The 23,270-nt window shown below is 31.0% G+C and overlaps 1 long non-coding RNA gene across 1 annotated transcript; it reads left to right on the top strand.

Annotated features, from left to right (window-relative positions):
- Nucleotides 1-14,141: 14,141 nt before the first annotated feature.
- LOC143078174 (uncharacterized) lies at nt 14,142-21,592 on the top strand. The gene is made up of 5 exons (XR_012979086.1): nt 14,142-14,265; nt 15,409-15,613; nt 16,379-16,402; nt 19,894-19,985; nt 21,411-21,592. It is a non-coding gene; the product is annotated as an uncharacterized LOC143078174 (long non-coding RNA).
- The last annotated feature ends 1,678 nt before the right edge of the window (nt 21,593-23,270 follow it).

The raw sequence follows: 23,270 nt of genomic DNA on the forward strand, positions 1-23,270 counted from the left end.
TTATTATTATTATTATTATTATTATTATTATTATTATTATTATTATTATTATTATTATTATAAAAAATACGGCTACCCTTAAACGTGGACGCAAATATGTTATTAAGAATATAATAACCTTATTGACAGTCATGAGTATCATTTTTTAGTTAATAAAGCCGTGTGTTAACAAAAATGTAAAGGCAATAACACTTCTAAACGTTTCCTTCTTTTATATGTAATATATTCCATGACTATTAATGATTATAATTAAATGCAATTAAATCTGAATCAGGGTTATCTCCTACGCGAGGAGAGACCTTATTTTTTTGCTTCCTTCAAACATTTTTTCGACATGGCCAAATCTGATTCTATTGAAATAACATTAAAGGGAAACTTCGCAAAAAAATCAAGAAATGATATTATGTTCATTCTGTATAAAAATGCTCAAATTCATAGATATTAAAGTTTTATTCCGCTAGATAAGCGATCACCATCGATTTTAAATTTAGAGTATCAATTCTCTAATAACGATATGTCTATAAACCACAAAGGAACAAAACTACAGTAACCGATGTAGTCGTAATTGCGTGTCGATATCTTGTCAATCGTACGGTTGTTTTATCCGACTAACAAACTTGATACGGAAAATATTCTTATTTTTTTGAATTACCATAGTCTCTTGTTTTTAAACTGTTGATATTGGAATTAGGTAAAAAGTCAAAGTTGAAATCATAAATAAGTGTTCCGTGAAAATTGTTTTCGAAAATCTAATTTGTTCATAATTCTTTAAAATAATAAACTTTTTTCAAAAAAATTTTGATCTCAGTCCCTCATCTGATCACCAGCATGGCTAAAGGTATTACTTCCAAAGGTATTGTGAGGGGTGTGAGGTACCAATTTTCCTGCACCAGATGCGCATTTCGACAATACATGTCTCTTCAGTGATGCTCGTGGCCAAAATATTTGAAATCCAAAGCTTATATAAAAGATGCAATAATCCAAAAGGTCCAAAAAGTATAGCCAAATCGGTGAAAGGAATCAGAGCTTTGCATGAGGGAGATACATTCCTTAATTTATAATAATTTTGGAAGTTATATTGACCAAATATGGCCCATCGATTTATCTTATCATGACGCAGTACCATGTAAGCGGCATTCTAAATCAACAACTGAAATTGAAAAGATAAACATGGTTATAATTTGATGTATATATTGCATTTACTCACTTGGTTTTACAAATTCTAATTATAAAATTGATATTGCATCATTTTTTGGACGTTTGCAAATGGGGTCATGTAACATATCAAATTGCATATCCAAATCATAATGTGTAAATTTTAAACATTTCTTTACTGTCCCGAAAAATAAAAAAAAATACATAGTCATGAAGTGCAAATTGTTTTTCTAGAAAATGATTTTGTCACTTATTAAATCAAACTTACAGTACAAGTATCATACTTCTGATCTCAAAAAGGGGGATAGCTTAATAAGATGAGAAAATAAAAAAGATTCAGAAGGAAAATTTGAGACATATCAAATGAAAGGTAGAAAAGGGAGTACGTATAAATGTCAGACTTTTACAAACAATGTATTTGCTAGTGCTTTTTTTCGTTTTATCAGTGTCTGCATGAACGATGCAAACAGCTATATGAAAAGCAGTAAAATTGATTATTGTTGGAATACTGAATAATAAAATTGCTATTTAAGGCTTCTTTCTTTCTCTTTCGTTTATTCAATTTTATCTAAGTTTCTACTTTTTCCATTATCAATTCAATACTGTCGCAAAACATAGAAAATTACACTAACATAATGTGTCGATTAATAGTAAACACGCTTCCGTTAGTAGAAGAAATCGTTCGATTCATTGCCTATAATAAACAACATTGTTATTGATATTTAGTATGAATAAAAACAAATGTGTCAGTTTTCAAACATTGAGTATGTGACTCAAAGTAATGTATGTATGATCACCAGGAACTGCTATACCGAACTCTAAAGGGAATAGAATAAATTGGTTTAATCCTATGTAATCAATATACGTATTGTTAAAATCAAGAAGGAAGATAAGACATATTTTAAACGTCTGATGGATATTTAACACTACTGTATGTAAAATCTTTATATATCATACAAATTTAAACCACGCTTTAACTGCTAATTTTTTGTGATACATCTTCCAAAAACATTAAAGGTTCAACCTTCAAAGGTGTCTTATTAATAAGATTATGCCAATATATATGCATGTAACCTGAATTTTTCCTTCGAGGCACAATGTGCGATTGCGCATTGGGAACTGTGGAATTAAGGTCAAGATAGGTTTTATGAATAAGGATTGGCTTAACATCGAATTATTATATATAGATAAAATATAAATTCAGGTGTTTAACGTTAAAAAGCCTCTAAATGCTAAATGGAAAGTAACTAGTTATGGTTTTAATCATACTTATTAATCTTTTTGTACAAAATTCGGCAGATAGATTTAAAAAATAATTTTAATGGAAATCGTAGCTATCCGTTTAACATTTTTGTAAAGTTTGATGAAATTTCGTGCCTTTTGATTTTTTTGTAGTTTCCATGGTAACAGTAGCCTTTTTGAAATTCCAAAGACATATATACCACTTTGACTCATTGCATATAACATACCCATACAGATGATATGGGTTAAATATTACATTCTTTAAGAAAAAGCAGCTTTAATGTGTTTTCCCATCGGACAAATATTTAGCTTTCGACCTGTTTCCATAACAATGACAGCCATTTTGGAATTTCTAAATACTTAATTCTTATCTATGCATACCTGGTAACATAATCATTAAGTTTCATCCAAAATAATTCTCTTCATATGTTGCATTTTTTTCTGTGTCTCTTTTCAACACGATGTTTATAACTAAGTTTATTAGTTGTTGTTTTTTACAAACGCGAACTATCTTTACAATCAAAATAATATTAAAAAAACACGAATTAATCAATTTTGTAAAATTTCTAATTATAAATGTGATGAAGACCATTGCATTGGGAAAACTGTAAAATTATTCGATGTTATGTACAGAATTAAAAATACCTTGTAAAGTGAGATTATTAAGGTTATATATGTGTAAGATTAATATGGATGAAAAGTATTAATCACAAACAAACATTTACTGTTATCACTGAACTAGTATGCATATTTGTTTTGGGGCCAGCTGAAGGACGCCTCCGGGTACGGGAATTTCTCGCTGCTTTGAAGACCTGTTGGTGACCTTCTGCTGTTGTCTGCTCTATGGTCGTGTTGTTGTCTCTCTGACATATTCCCCATTTCCATTCTCAATTTTATTTAGTATGTTATTTTAGATTTTCCCGGAGGAAAGAGACGTCGACTTGCTATCAATTTTTTAATTTTGTTTAATTTTATTGTCTTTTAACGTCATCACTTTCATCAGATATTCCCCGTCTTTATTATAGTACAAGCTACTTATTGTTTTCACATTAACAAATTCAAAATGTGCATGGTACAGAACAAATTGGATCCTACTAGAAATTTAGTATAATTACACATCCTCCAAGTGCAAATATAGAGATTACAATTTGTACAAATTGTTATTTGGAATAATCATTTGTATTCGAATTTTATAAGGGGAAATCTAAAATTTATTTTCACTAGTAGTAATTGGAATTCTAATTTGTACTAGAATGATTTAAGATCCGACTGACTACCAATTTGAGCAGGAAATGTAAACAGAAATCAACTTAAATATTAACCTTGAAATAAAATTGTTTGTATGTGAAATGTGAAAGCTATACATCTTTTTTATTTGTAGGTCATGGTAGTATCAGTAAGATTGTGTTTACGGCTGATTGCTTTGATTACGATTTCATGCAAAGAAATTGCAAGTGAGTAGTAACAATAAATATAAAAAGAAAGATAGAAGACTACACCAACATTCCACTCAAAATTAAACGAAGAGAATCATAGTTTAACTTTTTTTCGATGGAATTCATTAGTTTCAGTTTGTTTGCTGTGTAGCATTTTGTGAAAAAGTTATTTGTCGTTTTTAGCTCACCTGGCCTAAAAGGCCAAGTGAGCTTTTCCCATCACTTGGCGTCCGTCGTCCGTCGTCCGTCGTCGTCGTCGTCGTCGTCGTCGTCCTGCGTCCGTCGTCGTTAACTTTTGCAAAAATCTTCTCCTCTGAAACTACTGGGCCAAATTAATCCAAACTTGGCCACAATCATCATTGATGTATCTAGTTTAAAATTTGTGTTTTTTGACCCGGCAAACCAACCAAGATGGCCGCCATGGCTAAAAATAGAACATAGGGGTAAAATGCAGTTTTTGGCTTATAACTAAAAAAACAAAGCATTTAGAGCAAATCTATCATGGGGTAAAATTGTTTATCAGGTCAAGATCTATATGCCCTGAAATTTTCAGATGAATAAGACAATCTATTGTTGGGTTGCTGCCCCTAAATTGGTAATTTTAAGGAAATTTTACTGTTTTTGGTTATTATCTTGAATATTATTATAGATGGAGATAAACTATAAACTGCAATAATGTTCAACAAAGTAAGATTTACAAATAAGTCAATATGACCAAAATGGTCAGTTGACCCCTTTAGGAGTTATTGCCCTTTATAGTCAATTTTTAACCATTTTTCGTAAATCTCCATGATCTTTTACAAAAATCTTCTCCACTGAAACTACCAGCCAAATTAATCCAAACTTGGCCACAATCATCATTGATGTATGTAGTTTAAAATTTGTGTTTTTTTACCCGGTCAACCAACCAAGATGGCCGCCACGGCTAAAAATAGATCATGGAGGTTAAATGCAGTTTTTAGTTATTACTCAAAAACCAAAGCATTTAGAGCAAATCTGACAGAGGTAAAATTGTTTATCTGGTCAAGATCTATCTGCCCTGAAATTTTAAGATGAATGGGACAACCCGTTGTTGGGTTGCTGCCCCTGAATTGGTAATTTTAAGGAAATTTTGCTGTTTTTGGATATTATCTTGAATATTATTATGGATAGAGATAAACCGTAAACAGCAAAAATGTTCAGCAAAGTAAGATTTACAAATAAGTCAACATGACCAAAATGGTCAGTTGACCCCTTTAGGAGTTATTGCCCTTTATAGTCAATTTTTAACCATTTTTCGTAAATCTCCATGATCTTTTACAAAAATCTTCTCCTCTGAAACTACCGGGCCAAATTAGTCCAAACTTGGCCACAATCATCATTGATGTATGTAGTTTAAAAATTGTGTTTTTTGACCCGGCCAACCAACCAAGATGGCCGCCACAGCTAAAAATAGATCATGGAGGAAAATGCAGTTTCTGGTTATTACTCAAAAACCAAAGCATTTAGAGCAAATCTGACAAGAGGTAAAATTGTTTATCTGGTCAAGATCTATCTGCCCTGAAATTTTAAGATGAATGGGACAACCCGTTGTTGGGTTGCTGCCCCTGAATTGGTAATTTTAAGGGAATTTTGCTGTTTTTGGATATTATCTTTAATATTATTATGGAAAGAGATAAACTGTAAACAGCAATAATGTTCAGCAAAGTAAGATTTACAAATAAGTCAACAGAACCAAAATGGTCAGTTGACCCCTTTAGGAGTTATTGCCCTTTATAGTCCATTTTTAACAATTTTTCGTAAATCTTAGTAAACTTTTTCAAAAATCTTCTCCTCTGAAACAACTGGACCAAATTTTACCAAACATAGCCAAAATCATTATTAGGCTGTCTAGTTTAAAAATTGTGTTTTTTTGGACCGGGCAAACCAACCAAGATGGCCGCTACGGCTAAAAATAGAACATAGGGGTAAAATGCAGTTTTTGGCTTATAACTCAAAAACCATAGCATTCAGAGCAAATCTGACACGTGTAATATTGTTCATCTGGTCAAGATCTATCTGCCCTGAAATGTTTAGATGAATCGGACACATCGTTGTTAGGTTGCTGCCCCTAAATTGGTAATTTTAAGGAAATTTTGCTATTTTGGGTTATTATCTTGAATATTATTATAGATAGAGATAAACTGTAAACAGCAATAATGTACAGCAATTTAAGACTCAAAAATAAGTCAAAATGACCAAAATGGTCAATTGATCCCCTGAGAAGTTATTGTACTTTATAATCAATTTTTAACAATTTTCATAAAATTGAAAATTTTTACTTACATTTTCCACTGAAACTACACGGACAAGGTCATTATAGATAGAGATAATTGTAAGCAGCAACAATGTTCAGTAAAGTAAGATCTACAAACACATCACAATCACCTAAACACAATTTTGTCATCAACTGTCTGCTTCCTTTGTTTAATTCACATATACCAAGGTGAGCGACACAGGCTCTTTAGAGCCTCTAGTTCTGTTTTGTCAATGCATTGTTTGTTTAATTTGACTTATGGTTTGTATAATCCTCTCAGTGTTTTATTTACACCATTTAGAAATAACCATGACGGCACCATAGTTTAAGTTTTTTTTTAATCTGTGCTTTTGTATTTCTGTTAATCTCGATTTCGATGAATATATAGATATAGGAAGATGTGGTATGAGTGCCAATGAGACAACTCTCTCATCCAAGTCACAATTTACAAAAGTAAACAATAATAGGTCAAGGTACGGTCTTCAACACGGAGCCTTGGCTCACATCAAACAGCAAGCTATAAAGGGCCCAACAATTATTAGTATAAAACAATTCAAATGTGAAAACTATCGGTCTTTATATCTATATAACTATTGAACATCAGTTTCCTGACTAAGAACAGGTGCAAACAAGTAGCGGGATGAAACATTATAATGGTACCAAACGTCTCCCTCATCTTAAACAATAGTGCAACATCACAACATAGAAAGACACACTATAAAATATCAATTAGAATGGCTTAACTTAATTAAAAAACGTAGTAACACAATTAAACACACAATAAACGAATACATTTTACCTATGATGCAATGTAAATACAAAGTTAATAAAAATAAGGGATTAATAATTAAAGTAAAAGTATTATACCGCTGTGAAATGTTAAACAATTTCAGAAAAAAATATCGACTTTGAAAGAAATTACGTCATATTGAACAGAGGTAAATAACAATAATTCGGTTGATAAGTATACTTCCGTTTATGAATACCAAGAAATTAAGAGACAATGAAGACATAAAGCATTATACCAGTATACCACTTAAGTGGATCGAGGCTACGTGACCGTAAATTGACCGATAATGGTTTAATTTTATAAATTTTGACTTGGATTGAGAGTACTCACTATCACTAATACCAAATCTTCTCATATCTATTGAAAACAAAAACGTTACAAATATTAGAGCAATTTATAATACTATAAAAACATATTGTACATAGATCTAATACATATAGTATAATATGAATATATTTGCGGTAGTCACAATCCGTTGATCTCACAAAACTCACTTTGTTACATGACATAACATTTCTAAAAGTACAAGTAAGATAAAGAAATGAAAAAAAAATTAATAGAATTTAAATACTAGTACTACTATCTCATGTACCAGGTTTAATGCAGAGCTCAATTCAAAAACTGAATATCACACACTATTGTTTCAGTTAAAACCGATTAGCTATAGAACATTTTCCTTGTTCTACGAGTAATTAATATTAAAGACAACCATCAGCATGGTTGGAATTTTTTTCTAAATTTGTGTTGCGAGTGTCTGTCTTTTTTTAAGTTGAAAGATAATGTATCAGAATAAAAAAAAAGTGCTTCAATGTTTTGATGTTATTAAGCTTCTGTATTGTAAGGTTTTGACAAATAATCATTTCAAACTCGGACATTAATTTCTATAGATATTAAGATGATTATACAAGGTTTGAAAAATAACGTTAAATTGAATTGTTTGTCAATTTTGTACGGGTTTCAGATTTTTCTACCTGGTAGAGGGAAAATGTGGCTATGATATTTTACACATATAATACACAATAGTCGAAACCTACATTATCGCCAATTCATAGCTCTTCATTAATCTAATTTATGATACCTGAAACTGTACGTTTCATTAATATATTTCTGTTTAAACATCATAATAAAGTATGGTAGTATTTCGGTACAAATAAAAATATTCCCTTAGAAAAGGTCGCGTTATTTCAAATTTCCTTTGTATATCTCCTGCAGTAATAATAAAAATAAGATTTTAAAAACAGTCTTATCAATTGACAAATTTTTTAAAGTTAGTAGTCATCTATCTTATTATCCTATCTCCTATTTATGGGAATATTATTGGTTAAAGGACCACATGTGGTGACTTTAAATATTTGTTAAAGGGTGTTCTAAAACAAATATTACTGGGTGTCATAAACACATGGGGTTAGTTACCATATAGCATTAGTTACCATATGGGGTTAGAAGGAGCCATTTCCCTTTCAAAACCAAAAATGAAATCTAAAAAAGGTTTCTAAATACTGAACTCCGAGGAAAATTCAAAACGGATAGTCGCTAATAAAATGGCAAAATAAAACGATAAAACACACAAAACGAAGGGACAACAACTGTCATAATCCTGACTTGGTACAGGTATTTTCTTATGTAGAAAAATGATGGATTGAACCTGGTTTTACAGCACTACATCTGTGACTTGTATGCCAGTCGTATCAAATTCAATTGTGTTTACAACGATTCGAAAAAAAAAAAACAAAAAACATAATAGGTACACACCATATGCATGTAACTAATAATATATGACTTAACGGTGGTCTTTTGATGTAATCACAGTTTTAAACAAGTATTTTTCAAAAAGGATCACAAAATGATTACCCCTTTCCTTTTATCATGATCAAAGCAAATAAAAACCTTACCTGTATTATGATATAAGATTTAATGAGGAATATTTGAAAAAGCTTTGGAAAAAAGCTTAGACATTCAAATTGGTTATGTATGTTATGATCAATATATTTAAAGAAAAAAAGATACTTTATTTATCTAATCGGCCTGACAATAGTGCTAGGGTTTGATATCAAACGTTACTCATAGTCTGATCAAGTCTAAATCTGCAGATTTTTCCGAATGATAAATACATTTAATGGATATAAGAAGATGTGGTATTAGTGCAAATGAGACAACTCTCTCATCCAAGTCAGAATTTGTAAAAGTAAACAATTAAAGGTTAAAGTAGGGTTTAACACGAAACCTTGGCTCACATCGAAAAGCAAACTATAATAGGGCCTTAAAATAACATGTGTAAAGCGGGAAAACAAACGGTCTAATCTATAAAACAGAGAAAAGGTGGCTCGGAAATTAAAAGTCGTACAAATATAAAGTTGAATACATTAAGTGAACACAAGAACCGAAGAAAAGTTTTGGAAATATACTGTGGACTGAGTAAAAATTAGTGTAAAAAAATAAACTTGCAATGACAATACGAAAAATTTGAGAAAAATAATTAAATACTGGAATAAGAGAAATGCTTTAGTCATTTGTAAGGTATATGGCTTGCCGATGCTCCGTGTTGAAGGCCGTATTATAACACATGTTTTTTTTTACAAATTTGACTTCGATGGCGAGTTGTCTCTTTTGCACTTATACCCAACTTCGTATATCTATTAAACGCATCAGACCGACAGATTCAATTAGTTACAAAGTTGCAATATCTGTATGTTATTACCGAAACACTAGCCACAAGTCTATGGACGATCTGTCTACAAGTAGAGGTATTGACCAAATAGTAGAAATTACATACACAAGTCTCAAATTTACTGAACAGTATACTTTAAGTTACAATAAATATCTTAGATGATTCAAGCCAACATAATTAAAATTCTAAACATTGGTACTTATAAAACAAACAACAAATACCAGTTATTAACAAGCCGAATCCGGACAAGGCAATTGAAATTTAAAATAAGGAGACACATTGCTTTATTTAAAAAAATACATAATTTGTTACCAGCGAATTATCATAAAACAATACCCGTATTTTCATACCAGTACATAAGTACTAAGGACTTTGCTAGTGGTACCTCGGAGACTAACGGACAAATCATACAATAACTTAAACTTGCGTTTTGTCTATACAATGGAACGATATACAATTGTCATACAATTCAAGAGTAGCTAGTTTTCAAACCAGGTTTTGTCCATTATTTTCATCGGAATATCAATGATTGTACCAGGTAATGAGTATGACAGCTGGTTTTCAGTCATTCTCGTTAGGTGAACAAGTCGCGAGTTTAGTTTGTCAGATGAGTGAACAAAATGTGAAATTATCGGTGTTCATGTCACTGGGATATCAATGTAGTTCATTGCAACCGATGTAATAAGTGTATATAATTGTAGATGTCAAGCAAGTCCGGTTAGGGCGCACTTTTCTTAAATGATTCCTGTCCCTTTTTCCCCCAATTCGATAATCATATTTAAAATGCAACAAACGAATTGAAATTAAAAACCGCCAAATCCAGGATCTTTTTTCAAATCTTCATGAATTGTCATTGTTCACTAGTTTATAGGTTTATATGTGTGTTCTCTAAATAGGAATTTTAAAGGTAAAGGCATTCAATGAAAATCTTTATAAAAATTCCCCAGGGGATAAAAAAGCAACTTTAACCCATTTGTTACATTCTAAGTAAATAAATTGAAAGGTTTGTGATAAATACCCTGCATACAAAAACTGAGTGTAGATATATTGTACGTAAAATTTGTTTAATAAAGAGGTTGTACTAGTTAAAATAATTCACAATTATGGTTGTTTCAGATAGATAATGTACCAATGTACTACATAACTCGTCTAACCATCAACCCAACAATTTTAGATTTGTAAATTTTCGTTTTCCCCTCGCCGGGATTCGAACCCATGCTATTGAGATATCGTGACACCCTTCATTGATGTTAGGGATCGAAACGGTATTTGGAAGGCCATATAAAATGTACCCTCATTTGTTGAATTTTAAGAGTCAATATAGGATGAACGGATCATATAAACCGGAGGGAAAATATAATACAAGCCCAAACGAAAAAATATAAACGAGTCTAAATTGAAAACTACGTTCAAACCTATCATTGCGTTGGATAAAAACCGCAATTTTTATACGTGTGCAAATAAAACAAATGAAGAAAGAAAACAACAGGGTACCTTTAGTAATTACTTTTTCCAAAGCGCTTCCAAATATACATAATAAAAATAATTATGTGCGATATGAACTAGCACAACTCCAAAGCTTTAACGGTACGTCATAATAATCGATACCGTTAAAACTTTGGAGTTGTGCTAGTTCATATCGCACATTATTATTTTTATTTAAAGCATATATTTGAACTCTCTGATGTAATTAGTCATATAACCTATGTCGTGTTTAACAACTTTTTAGAATTGTGCAAGCGTCTAACCTGATGTTCGGTTTGACTTTTTTATTGTATAAATTTCAAGATTGTAACAGCTTAATTTAAGTAGACTGATAATTGATTCATTTAACATCACAATCATATATACTGATGAAGGATATCTGTTATCCGAAATATTTATAAATAATTACATTTATAGTTCCTTTTTATGTTATTGGTGTTGTTATGTACACTTTTTAGGCGTTTATATAATTTATTTTATTGTGTACATGTATCGTTACTTGTAACGATCCAGCGCCCTCGTGGGAAAAATCGTTGACTATTATTCAGACGTTTTATATATATATATACAACTCGTCTAAACATCAACCCAACAATGTTAGACCTGTAAATTTGCTTTCGCAAATTCTTTGTTTTTCCTCGCTACTGTAATATCGTGACACCAAATCGCCTGCACTTCAGCCGTCCCGCTAGACCCCACTACCACCTGGGCTCTAAAACAAATAAAGCTTTCAGTGGCCGTGTGTTACCTTTCCTTGTCAGTTTTAATGAATTGAAATTTGTTTTTCTTTTTTCTGCAGAACTTATGTATGTAATAAATAGATTATAACATATCTTATCCATATTGGTCCTGGCTTAAGCCTCGAGGCCGATATGGGAGTCTCGGGATGATACCAGGGCCAATATGGAAAAGGGCATGTTATAATCTATACATATAATAAAAAGACAATTGAACTCAATAGCTGTGCTTTATCATTTTTTTTATTAAGGAAATACGTATTTAACTCGGAAAATAACAACTGGTGCATGCATGTTTCTTTATCCGATCATAATTAGAAAAGTATTAACAGGCAGAAGCTGTATATAAATTGTTGTACATAAAGCTAAGTAGAACATAAATTTGACACACAGGGTCTCTTTTTTTGTTATTTTTGTACTGACAAGCGTATCGGACGCATGAAATTTGTAAACAGTTTATAACATTTTAATATGTGTCTAACGTTCAATTCAGGACAAGTGTGGACATATATGGTTATAACTAACGATTCTAACAATTTAGGCCCTTGGTAATGTCAGTATGCCTACAGTCAACAACTTTGAGCATAAGATAACAAAAAGATATCGGTAGTATTTTAAAAATCTTTACTTTATAAGGTTGCTCTTTTATGATTGATAAAACAGTCAAGATATGAGTAAAAGCATGTATACGCGAAGGTTAAATCTCAGCTTCTCTTTTGTGTTGATTACACATTAGGTTTGGTTTGAATATGTTGCAATTTTCCGAAAAACTTAGGATGTTCTTATCCTAGGCATAGATTGAATTAGCCGTATTTAGCACAAGACCCATCAGTGACGCTCAATGCTCTTCAACTTTGTACTTATTTGGTTTTAAAGCTGTTTTGACATGAGCGTCACTGATGAGTCTTATGTAGACGAAACGCGCGTCTGGCGTACTAAATTATAATCCTGGTACCTTTGATAACCATTATGTCATTTGTTGTAGGTTTGCAGTTGCTTGTTATACCAGATGTTGTCATAAATGGTAAAACTTTTAGCCTTGAATGTAAAGCAAATGACATTTCAGAAAATATCAATATAGAGGAACCGTCTGGAAACGTGGTATCTTGTTTTCCCACTAATATATTTAACGCGTCTTGTGAAGAACCACCATATACCATAGATGAAGAATCTAAAACTGTATCAATGACAAAGGAAGCCGAAAAAGATGATCATGGAAATTGGAAATGTACACATACAACATCTCCACCAGAGAGTACATCAACAAACATAATCGTCGAAAGTAAGTAAAATGTGACAATAGTCTCAAAGAGACAAATACATGTAAAAAGCAAAAACGGTCGATGCCATGAACCATTTTTAAAAGTCGAACATTTGTCTAAAACGAGGAAATTTAAAAAAAAAAAATTCCATGATTTGTTTGTCTTTTTTTTGTGATCTGTCTTTGATTTATTTTATCATTTCATAAATATGTGATAACCATTTAAAACCAAACATTTGTATTACAAAGCTAGTAATGTTTTTAAAATACATAAAATGAAAATACAAAATAAATGACACTATAAAGTTTTTTTTATGTATATTAAACAGTCTGTTATATGACAGCAACAGTAGAATGGAAAATGCTTAAAACCAATAGACTCATCTTTCTCTTAAGATATTATTTGAAAACGAATTCAGACTAATTTAAAAAGATGTAAAATTATGACACGGAACCGATATTCTTCTCTTCAAAAATCATTGTTTTGATTCATTTTCTTTCCCTTATCCAAACCTGATGTAGATTGTGAATGATTATTTAACTTTCTTGAGCTTGTTGAAACAGAAAACTGGAAAAATTGGTACTGAAATATTATGATATCAACATTTACATTGAGATTATCCGACCATCTAATATCTGTTTAAGTACCAGTTATAGAATATCTTTTTTCAAAATAAGTTTATTAACTTAGTTTTTGAATAGTTATACTGATAACAAAGCAAAGAACAAATAGAAAAGAAAAAAATAAGGTGGAAAATATATGCATAATCCATAAGTCTCTATTTTTCGCTTTCAAGGTTTTGAGTATAAAGTAATTGCTTAAAGGTAACGTACATTCTGTAAGAATTTTGTTTCCTGCCTAGCACTGTGAAAACATCTTAATTTGGTTGTATCCATTTGTTTGTTGTGTTTATGCTTTTGATTTTTGCATTTGCTAATGGACTTTCCGTTTTGATTTTTTTTAGTTCAGTATTTTTATTATTTTTCTTTTTTGTCAACCTGTTGCATGCTCAATTTTACAAATATTTCATATTCGGAAAACTGTTAACGCTTCATTTCTCATTTGTCTGCAGTTTTACAACCATTGCCAAATGGACACTTGATCATGAACACAACTGCTGAACCTAGTGAAGCGATTAATACTCTTACAGGTGACACGTTCACGGTATTCTATGGTTGCTTTTCATCCACAGTCAAATTTAAGTGGACAATTTCTGTAAGTACAACACACAAATGTTGTAAAAAAAGATTTCCTCTTATTTCCAAATAAAAATAACAATCGGTTATTAATGTATTCTGCCATTATCCAAAATGGATGTTGCGAGTTTAAATGTAAAACAAATACTTCAACGAACAGGTTGGGTTTGACTTTCTTTTCGAATGGAACTTAAATTAGAAAAACGATGGTTTTTAACTAATTAGTACATGTCAATGTACTGTTATCTGTCTGTCATCAGCTTGATAACTAAGCTCAAAATATTTATTTTTAGTTGGGTTTCATTTTAGAATTTTATTGTCAATTTAAATTTAAAACAGATATTTTTAAGTAATTGACGGACGTATTTTTGTTTGTTTTAACTTCTAAATTAAAGAGAGAATGAATTAAGACACTGAGAGAGAATATTAGTAGTCAATTTTTTTTAACCAGTTCAAAGAATACTTTTGTATTTTTGCGATTAACATAATTATGTATAAAAGACCAACAGATCGATTGTCATTGACATTTTTAAAAAGTCAAAAACACTAATAAACAAATTTTGATTTGAAACGGTCATTTGATTTAAAAAGTTCATAAAACATGTAAAAGACACAAAATTATTAAAATCATGTTACGCTTTCCGTCGATTTAAGATTTATCAACTAAGGAAGATTCAGTACCATTCAGAACATTAATTTGTAGTCAATTAAAATCGGTTCAGTTAATGTTCAAACGGTTTACCAAGTCAACATACTGAATTGTATATGTCTTGGAGGATATTAAACAGTACTGAATAGCTTGCAAGTCAATTGTCTTAACAATACCGAATTGACTGCAAGAAGTATTGTCTGACAAGTAATACATTTATCTTATTCGTTATTTCTGAAAATTTACCGAAAGACTGAACATGACTGAAACATTGATTGTTCAGACTTTTCAGATGTTGTTAAGCTCAAATGACCGTTTAAGACTAAAATACGTTTCGATAAAGGTATTAACTACAATATGATTAGTTACAATACTACATTATTTTATCAACAAGTTTAAGGTTTTCCAAAATGAACACTGTCCACTGGTGGTTATTATAAATCATAATTTATTGTTTGCGATTTATTTGAAATTAGCACTACAAATTGGCGTTTTTAAAAATATTTGTTTTAGTCTGTTGACTGGATTGTCGTTGGCAAAAATACTACTGTAATGGATTGCGCATCTAACACGACAGGTTACATGGCTACACAGACAATTGCAGACATTTGGAGTCATTTAGAGACTGATGTGGAAGAAATGTTATCAGTTACTATTCTTACCGAAAATGATTATGAAATTCATCCTATGTCTTCATTTGATCAAGTTTTCTTTAAAGGTACGTTCGATTGTATTATATATTGTGTAACCTTAGATGAATGTTAGAATAAGTTTGTAAAGGATTTACTTTCATGTCAAGACATTTTAAACCTATAAAAATTTGAATAGTTCACATGGTTCAATAAAAATATAGGATAAAAGTGCAGTAATTCTAAAAATTTATTGATCGTCCAAGCAATAGAACTGAAAACGTACGATATCTTTTATTATTCAAATTTGATCGATTTTTTCTTAGAAATTGGAAAGCATTTCACCATTTATTTTTGCCATCATTTGAAATAATCAAATTTATTTTAGTAATATTATTCTCAAGGGTGATACCAGTCATGCGGGAATAACATTTCAATGGAATGAATTGCAATTACTTCAACAAAGTAATGCATTAAATTAAACATTACATTTTATAAATTTCATTATCATAAGAGACCTATGTCCAACATTTTATACTAAAATCTTGGGAAAGTAATTAAGAGGTATATCATAAATCCTTTCATTGCATATTTAGACCAAATGTCAACTGTCAAACAATTTTTTCTCCTTGACAACATTTATTTACATTTCGGTCATAAAGAGTATCGACAGATTGTAGCATTTCAAAGGACACCAATTGTGCACCTTATTTCTATATACTTTTGTAATATTGACTGTTACATGGAACCCTAAATAAGATATGTATTGATTTGATAAATATTAAAATTTAATGAAAGCATATTTAATCAACTTATAGTTTTTATTAGCAATACAAGGATATGATTCTTTTTAGGCAAACCTTCTGACAGTTCGAATAGTAAGTATAACTTCAAAAATTAAGACCGCAATACGCTTCAAGAAGCTACAGAATATATCGTTTTGAATTATTCGAAAATCTATTTTTTTATATTTTTACATCAAATAACTCTTCAGCTCGATAACAGTGAAAAGCAAAACTCTGGAATTTTCTCAATAATACTTGGAAAACTTTTGTACTTTTTGTATATTTTGTCAATCCTCCTCAAAGTCTTTTCCTCGGATAAACCCTACGATATATCTCTCGCCTTGTTTCAATTATTTTCATTCTTTTATCACTTAAACAAATAACTTTATATTCAAGATTTACATTCTGCATGCATTCTTCAATATAAAACAAAATTGAGAAAAGAAAGAAAAAATAAGAATAGAAAACTATACCAGGTATTCTAAAAACGAGACAAGAATGTGCAACAAATATGTAAAACAAAAAAGCTCATTAAACGGATACGATTGATTCTAATAACTCAAATTGTAAACTCTCGTAATATTTCGATGTGTGTAATTATAAATACGAAGTTTGAATTCGTAACGTCTGCCACTTTTCAGAAGTATAAATGTTTTAAGTTTACAGGTTTATATATGTAGGTTTGATTTCAGTAGTGACAACAAATGATCATGACGAACAGTCTTACCATTTGCTGGTGAAAGCCCAAAGTATCTTACTTGAGAATCTTGCATTTAATTTAATTCTTTTATCGTTCGTCACCCAGTCTGTCCCTCCGAAAGACCTTAGATGTATAACTATGTTCAGCGTTTCATGGCTATAACGGAAAAGAATGATTTAATATTTGGTGTGGAGCTTGACATTGTTCAGTTGTACGGTTAAGGCAATTTTTACATCAAACATAACGCAACTACCTGTTTTGCGATAGTTTTCTTCTATTTTTTTTTATCTTGCTTTTCTTGGCTTCAATGAAGGGAAATCATTTAATGTTTGTCATAGAGCTTAATAATGTCGTGCTTTATGTTGTAATCATTTTTTTCATCTACCGACTTCCTGTTAGCCGATAATTGTCATTTGAAAAACGATTATTGCCTCTGTTATGAAATGGTCTTGTTTTAATGTGCAAGCAATGTACAAAATAAGTGTACCCAATTCATATTTTTAAACAATTTGCAATTTTCACGATTTACAACACTCACTGCACAAGTAACATTTTCGTAAAGGAAATCATAGCGTTTATAAGAGTTATTGTATTGTTAGGGGTTATTGAACATGTTACTCAAAGCAATAGAATATACAGCTGCGCAGGTTCAGCCAGGTATTAGTCATCAATATCACAAAACTTTAATTCCCCCTTTTTATTACTTTAAAAAAAAATTGTTAAAAAATGGAAAACAACACGTTAAATGAGTTATTGCGTCCGAAGCGCTTTTCTTGATTTATCTTTATTAAGAACGCTCAAAGCCGAACATTTGAAATCAAACATGCTGATGCCTTATGTGTTCAAAATCATGAAGAGAATTAAGTAAGTAAGCATGTCAAAAATACCAAAAAATAAATAGCCAAATTCATCTAAACTTTGCCTGAGGGAAATGAAACCTTAGTTTCATAATAATTTCAAAATTTATAAACAGACGATTTCAGTAAAGTTTGTTAAATCATGTCAGTACCAAAGCACTGACTACTGAGCTGATGTTACTCTCGGGGACTGATAGTCCAACAGCAGAGGTCGACCCAGTGATGTAAAAAATGGAAAACAACACGTTGAATAATTTATTGCGTCCGAAGCACTTTTCTGGATTTGCCTTCATCAGAAACACTCAAAGCCAAACATTTGAAATCCGAAGATGTATAATAACTGCAAATCGTTGAAGAGCTATATGTCAAAAATACCTAAAGTTAATAGCCAAATTTATCTAAGGCCAACTTTGCCTGATAGAGTTGAAACCTTAGTTTCCAAATTACTTTCAAAATTTATAAACAGACAATTTTAGTAAAGTCTGTTAAATCATGTCAGTATCAAAGCACTGACTACTGAGCTGATGATACCCTCGGGGACTGATAGTCCACCAGCAGAGGTATCGACCCAGTGATGTAAAAAATGGAAAACAACACGTTAAATAGTTTATTGCGTCCGAAGCGCTTTTCTGGATTTGCCTTCATCAGGAACGCTCAAAGCCAAACATTTGAAATCCGAAGATGTATAAGTACTGAAAATCTTTGAAGAGCTATATGTCAAAAATACCTAAAATAAATAGCCAAATTCATCTAAAGTCAACTTTGCCTGAGAGAGTTGAAACCTTATTTTTCATAATAATTTCAAAATTTATAAACAGACAATTTTAGTACAGTTTATTAAATCATGTCAGTACCGAAGCACTTACTACTGAGCTGATGATACCCTCGGGGACTGATAGTCCACCAGCAGAGGTAACGACCCAGTGATATAAAAAATGGAAAACAACATGTTGAATAATTTATTGCGTCCGAAGCGCTTTTCTTGATTTACCTTCGTCAGGAACGCTCAAAGCCAAACATTTGAAATCCGAAGATGTGTAAGTACTGAAATTCGTTGAAGAGCTATATGTCAAAATACCAAAAATAAATAGCCAAATTCATCTAAAGTCAACTTTGCCTGAGGGAGTTGAAACCTGAGTTTCATAATAATTTCAAAATTTATAAACAGACAATTTCAGTAAAGTTTGTTAAATCATGTCAGTACCAAAGCACTGACTACTGAGCTGATGATACCCTCGGGGACTGATAGTCCACCAGCAGAGGTATCGACGCAGTGATGTCAAAAATGGATAACAACACGTTAAATAGTTTATTGCGTCCGAAGCGCTTTTCTGGATTTGTCTTCATCAGGAACGCTCAAAGCCAAACATTTGAAATCCGAAGATGTATAAGTACTGAAAATCGTTGAAGAACTATATGTCAAAAATACTGAAAATAAATAGCCAAATTCATATAAGGCCAACTTTAACTGAGGGAGTTAAAACATTAGTTTCATAATAATTTTGGTTATTAAGTTATAAAATTTGTTAAATCATGTTAGTACCGAAGCACTGACTATTGAGCTGATAGTCAGGCAAAGTAATCTATACCAAAGGTAGAAAAACTTTACAATAAAAAAAGAAGTTCTGACTACTTGGGCAGTACTACGATCGGGGAATAAATTTCTAGCAGCATTAGCGTCGACAGTAGTGGTTGTAAATAAACTCATCACAGATTTTGTTTTTTGCGCAATAGAGTTGATCAAAAAAATACTACAAAAGATAAAGAAAAACATGATTTGAACATCTATTCGTAAGCTGTTGTAAACCTATCAAGAAAATTTTCATTTTGTATAACATCTATAATGCTTTGCTAAAAATATAATTTAACAATCATGCCCATATTACAATATTTGACTACATCATTGTGCACTATCTGTAGATGTGTCAACTTGTATTTTGTATTGCATTATTCATATCTGGTTTGGATGATTATATGCAAACTTATAGACGTCTTGAATTTGTTGATAACAAACACTTATATTATAGATGTGTCAGCAGGGAAAGCTCTAGGATCAATTGGAGTGTTAGGGTTTGTTGTGACATTGTGTTTGCTTTTAATACGTTAAAGGGTTCAAAAGGTAAGAATATAAAGTATTTAATAGGCTATTATTTTATTTCTGTGTCATTTTGTATATTGTGGAGAGTAATCTCACCACCGACCGGAGGAGGGATTTAGCTAGCCCCTAATCAAAATGTGTACTAATTCTAAAAAAATTGATGTCACACTAAACTAAAAAACATATAGATAAACTAAAATAAAAAAAGCATACACAACATTAACAATGACATCTGACTTGGGACAGGCGCAACAATGCGGCGGGGTTAAACAAATTTTATGAGATCTCACCCCAAAGACTATACCTTTAATTGATTTTCGATAAGAAAGTAATCATAAGTGTTTTTATGAGTAACATGATTGACTGTGACGTTGTTTCAGATACATTTGAACATTCAAAGATGTTATATCTAGTCTTAAAGAGGTCAAGCAGTAAACAATATTGGTGCATTTTATTCACCTATTTAATTAATACTATGTTTCCTTTAATTTCCATTGCTATTTAGCATTATTCGTATCGGAATAGGGAGCTAACTGCATTTCATATATGTAGTTCTTGGATGTAAAATGAAAACTTACATATCAATTACGAGTAAAAATTAATGGATTTGTTATTAAACATCATTGGATAAGATACAATAAGGCATGTTTTTGTTCATCCAAAGAAACTTTAAACCTGAGGGAATATTTTAACATTATAAGTAGCTTTCCAAACCAGAATTTGAAAAATGAGAAAATATGGGGGACAAAAAAATATCGTACTAGTCCGTTAGGAATATGACTCGTTAATTCATTTTGGTATTTTACGCCATGATTATACTGTTTGATTTATATTCTGGATGACACCCAGTCAAACCAACATTCAATTTATATAATCCATTGCAATGACATATGCATACTGTATATTGACCCGGACAGTATGCGCAAAGAATATCGCAGTTTACATTAAACATGAATAATTGTGTTGTTTGGTATCATTGTTAGTGTCATAAAAATATGGGTTGTACCACACTGGAAATAAAAAAACTGAAAATCGAAAAAAAAACCTAGAGAAAGCTATGACCAAGGAAAAACATAAAAAATTGAACAGTAGTTAACAAATTACTACTTGGTGTAAGGGTTATCCATATCAAACCTTCAGGAAATTTAAAAAGGGCATTATATCAGTTCGCCTGTCGTTAGTCAGTCCTGTATTTGGATAAAATTTTTGGATCATGAAAGTCAACGTCAAGTTGTGGAGAAATACACATAAAAGATAACACTTAATTATGAGCTGACTGTTTTTAGATATATGTCAAAATCGAGTTGTGTCCCTGATGTAACTGTTCACAAAATATCAAAATGTGATGGTACGTTTCGGATTTACTCTTTATAATAGGATTAAAATAAAAGAAATTTGTAAACAAGACGTAATCGTACTTATCGATGTAATTTGTTTCTTTTTCAGAAATGCATGCTAGATGATACAGTGGTAAAGGAAGACAGGTCACATTGCTTTGAAAGGTGTTATCATTATAGCTTCCAACATTTTCTGAATGACATTATTATAACTTCTTTTCTTCTTTCATTAGATTGGCACATAAATTGCAAAACCCGTTTGTGTTTGTGTCTGTTACAAGACAAGATACTGTTATTTTGTAAGGCAGTTCATTGTTTGTGTATATCATAATTAAATTTTGCTTATTTATTCTGCATAAATTAGACTTTTATATTTTATATGTAAATGGTTTCTCCAGAGTTATAATTAGCCGTAAAGTACTGTTTTTTAATTGTTTAACGGACGTATGGTTGATAAACTTTACGTTATTTAGTTGTATAGATCTGTCACTTTTGGACACATTTCTTGATTTTTCTTAAATGATTATAAAATAGTTCCTTTTAAACATAATTCGTTGATTCAAATGTTTCTATGAACACATCTGCTATCAAATTTACATATTATATTTAGTTAAAACAATTATAATTATAATCATTGATGTATTGTTACGCGAAAAATATCCGTGTTAAATTGCCTGTGCTTAGATAAAAGGTTGGTAACAGGGAGACGAGAGTAAAATTTACACAGGTATTTTGTTGTACATTTTTGTTGAACATATCTTAATGTAGTCTTTTATAGTTCGACGTTATAGTATTCTATATACAACTGGCTGATGTGCATTACTATTTAATAAATTTCTGAAAATTATGTGTTTAATAACAGTTATTTTATCATATTAATCATCATAAAACAAAATAGTATGTAAACAAAGAAAATAAGAAGGTATGCAAAACTGAATAGACAAAACATATAAGCAAAAACATACAGACAATTAAAAACCAATTGTTCAGAGAACAATTGAAGGTCTTTCCATCAAAACAATGTATTTTGATATGAAAGTTGTGAAACTAAGTTTAAAATGTCATTTCAATCGTCAAATGATAGCTTCTAGTACGCTGATTCCAAAAATATTTGGTTTCCATACACTTTTTTTTAAATAAGGGAGATAATTTGTTACTTCCGGTTTGAAAAATGTTACTTACGATTATATTTGAATATTTACTTGACACTGATTCCAAAAATATCTGGTTCTATATACTTTTATATTAATAAAGTACAAAAAATAGCTACTTCCGGTTTACAAAAGGTCACTTCCGGTTGTTTCTTTCAAGGTTAAATGGTTTGATACCTTTTTTCAAAATTTTCATAGCTGTATCATGTATACATATAAAATAAAAGCAAAGGTCAAAATCTAGAACGTCAAATTAAGCTATGACCTTGAGATCAATTTCAAGGTCATGAACTAAGGACCTCAAATCAAAAGACCATAGGTCTTAATTATATTTGGTTAATGACTTATATCACCAAACACGTATTTTTAAATACAAGAGGGGAGAAAACTCCCTTTTACGTTCAACGTACCCTTGCAATAAAAAATTATGTGTTACGACATGTCGCAACTAACAATTTAGTAAAAATAATATGTTGATATCTTATACGGTCTTTGGATATAAGTGAAAATAAGCCAAATTCAAATATTAGAATATGACCTTGACCTTTGACCTTGACCTAATTTTCATTTTTTTGGACCAAGGACCTCAAATCAAAAGATCCTAGGTCTCTATCACTTATGGTTTATAAGATAGAAATGCATATCACTTATATCAGATGCATAAGGGGAAATAACTCTCATATGGAGCGGTCATATTGCTTCGGTCAAAATAGGACAAATCATGCAAAGGATATAACGAGCAATTTTGTAAAATAAATTTGTCGTTATCTTTTACGGTTGCGAAGGAGTTGTGAGCACAAGGAAAACAGTGTTTGGGG

The sequence above is a fragment of the Mytilus galloprovincialis genome, chromosome 6 (genome assembly GCF_965363235.1).
Source record: "Mytilus galloprovincialis chromosome 6, xbMytGall1.hap1.1, whole genome shotgun sequence".
Classification (NCBI taxonomy): domain Eukaryota; kingdom Metazoa; phylum Mollusca; class Bivalvia; order Mytilida; family Mytilidae; genus Mytilus; species Mytilus galloprovincialis.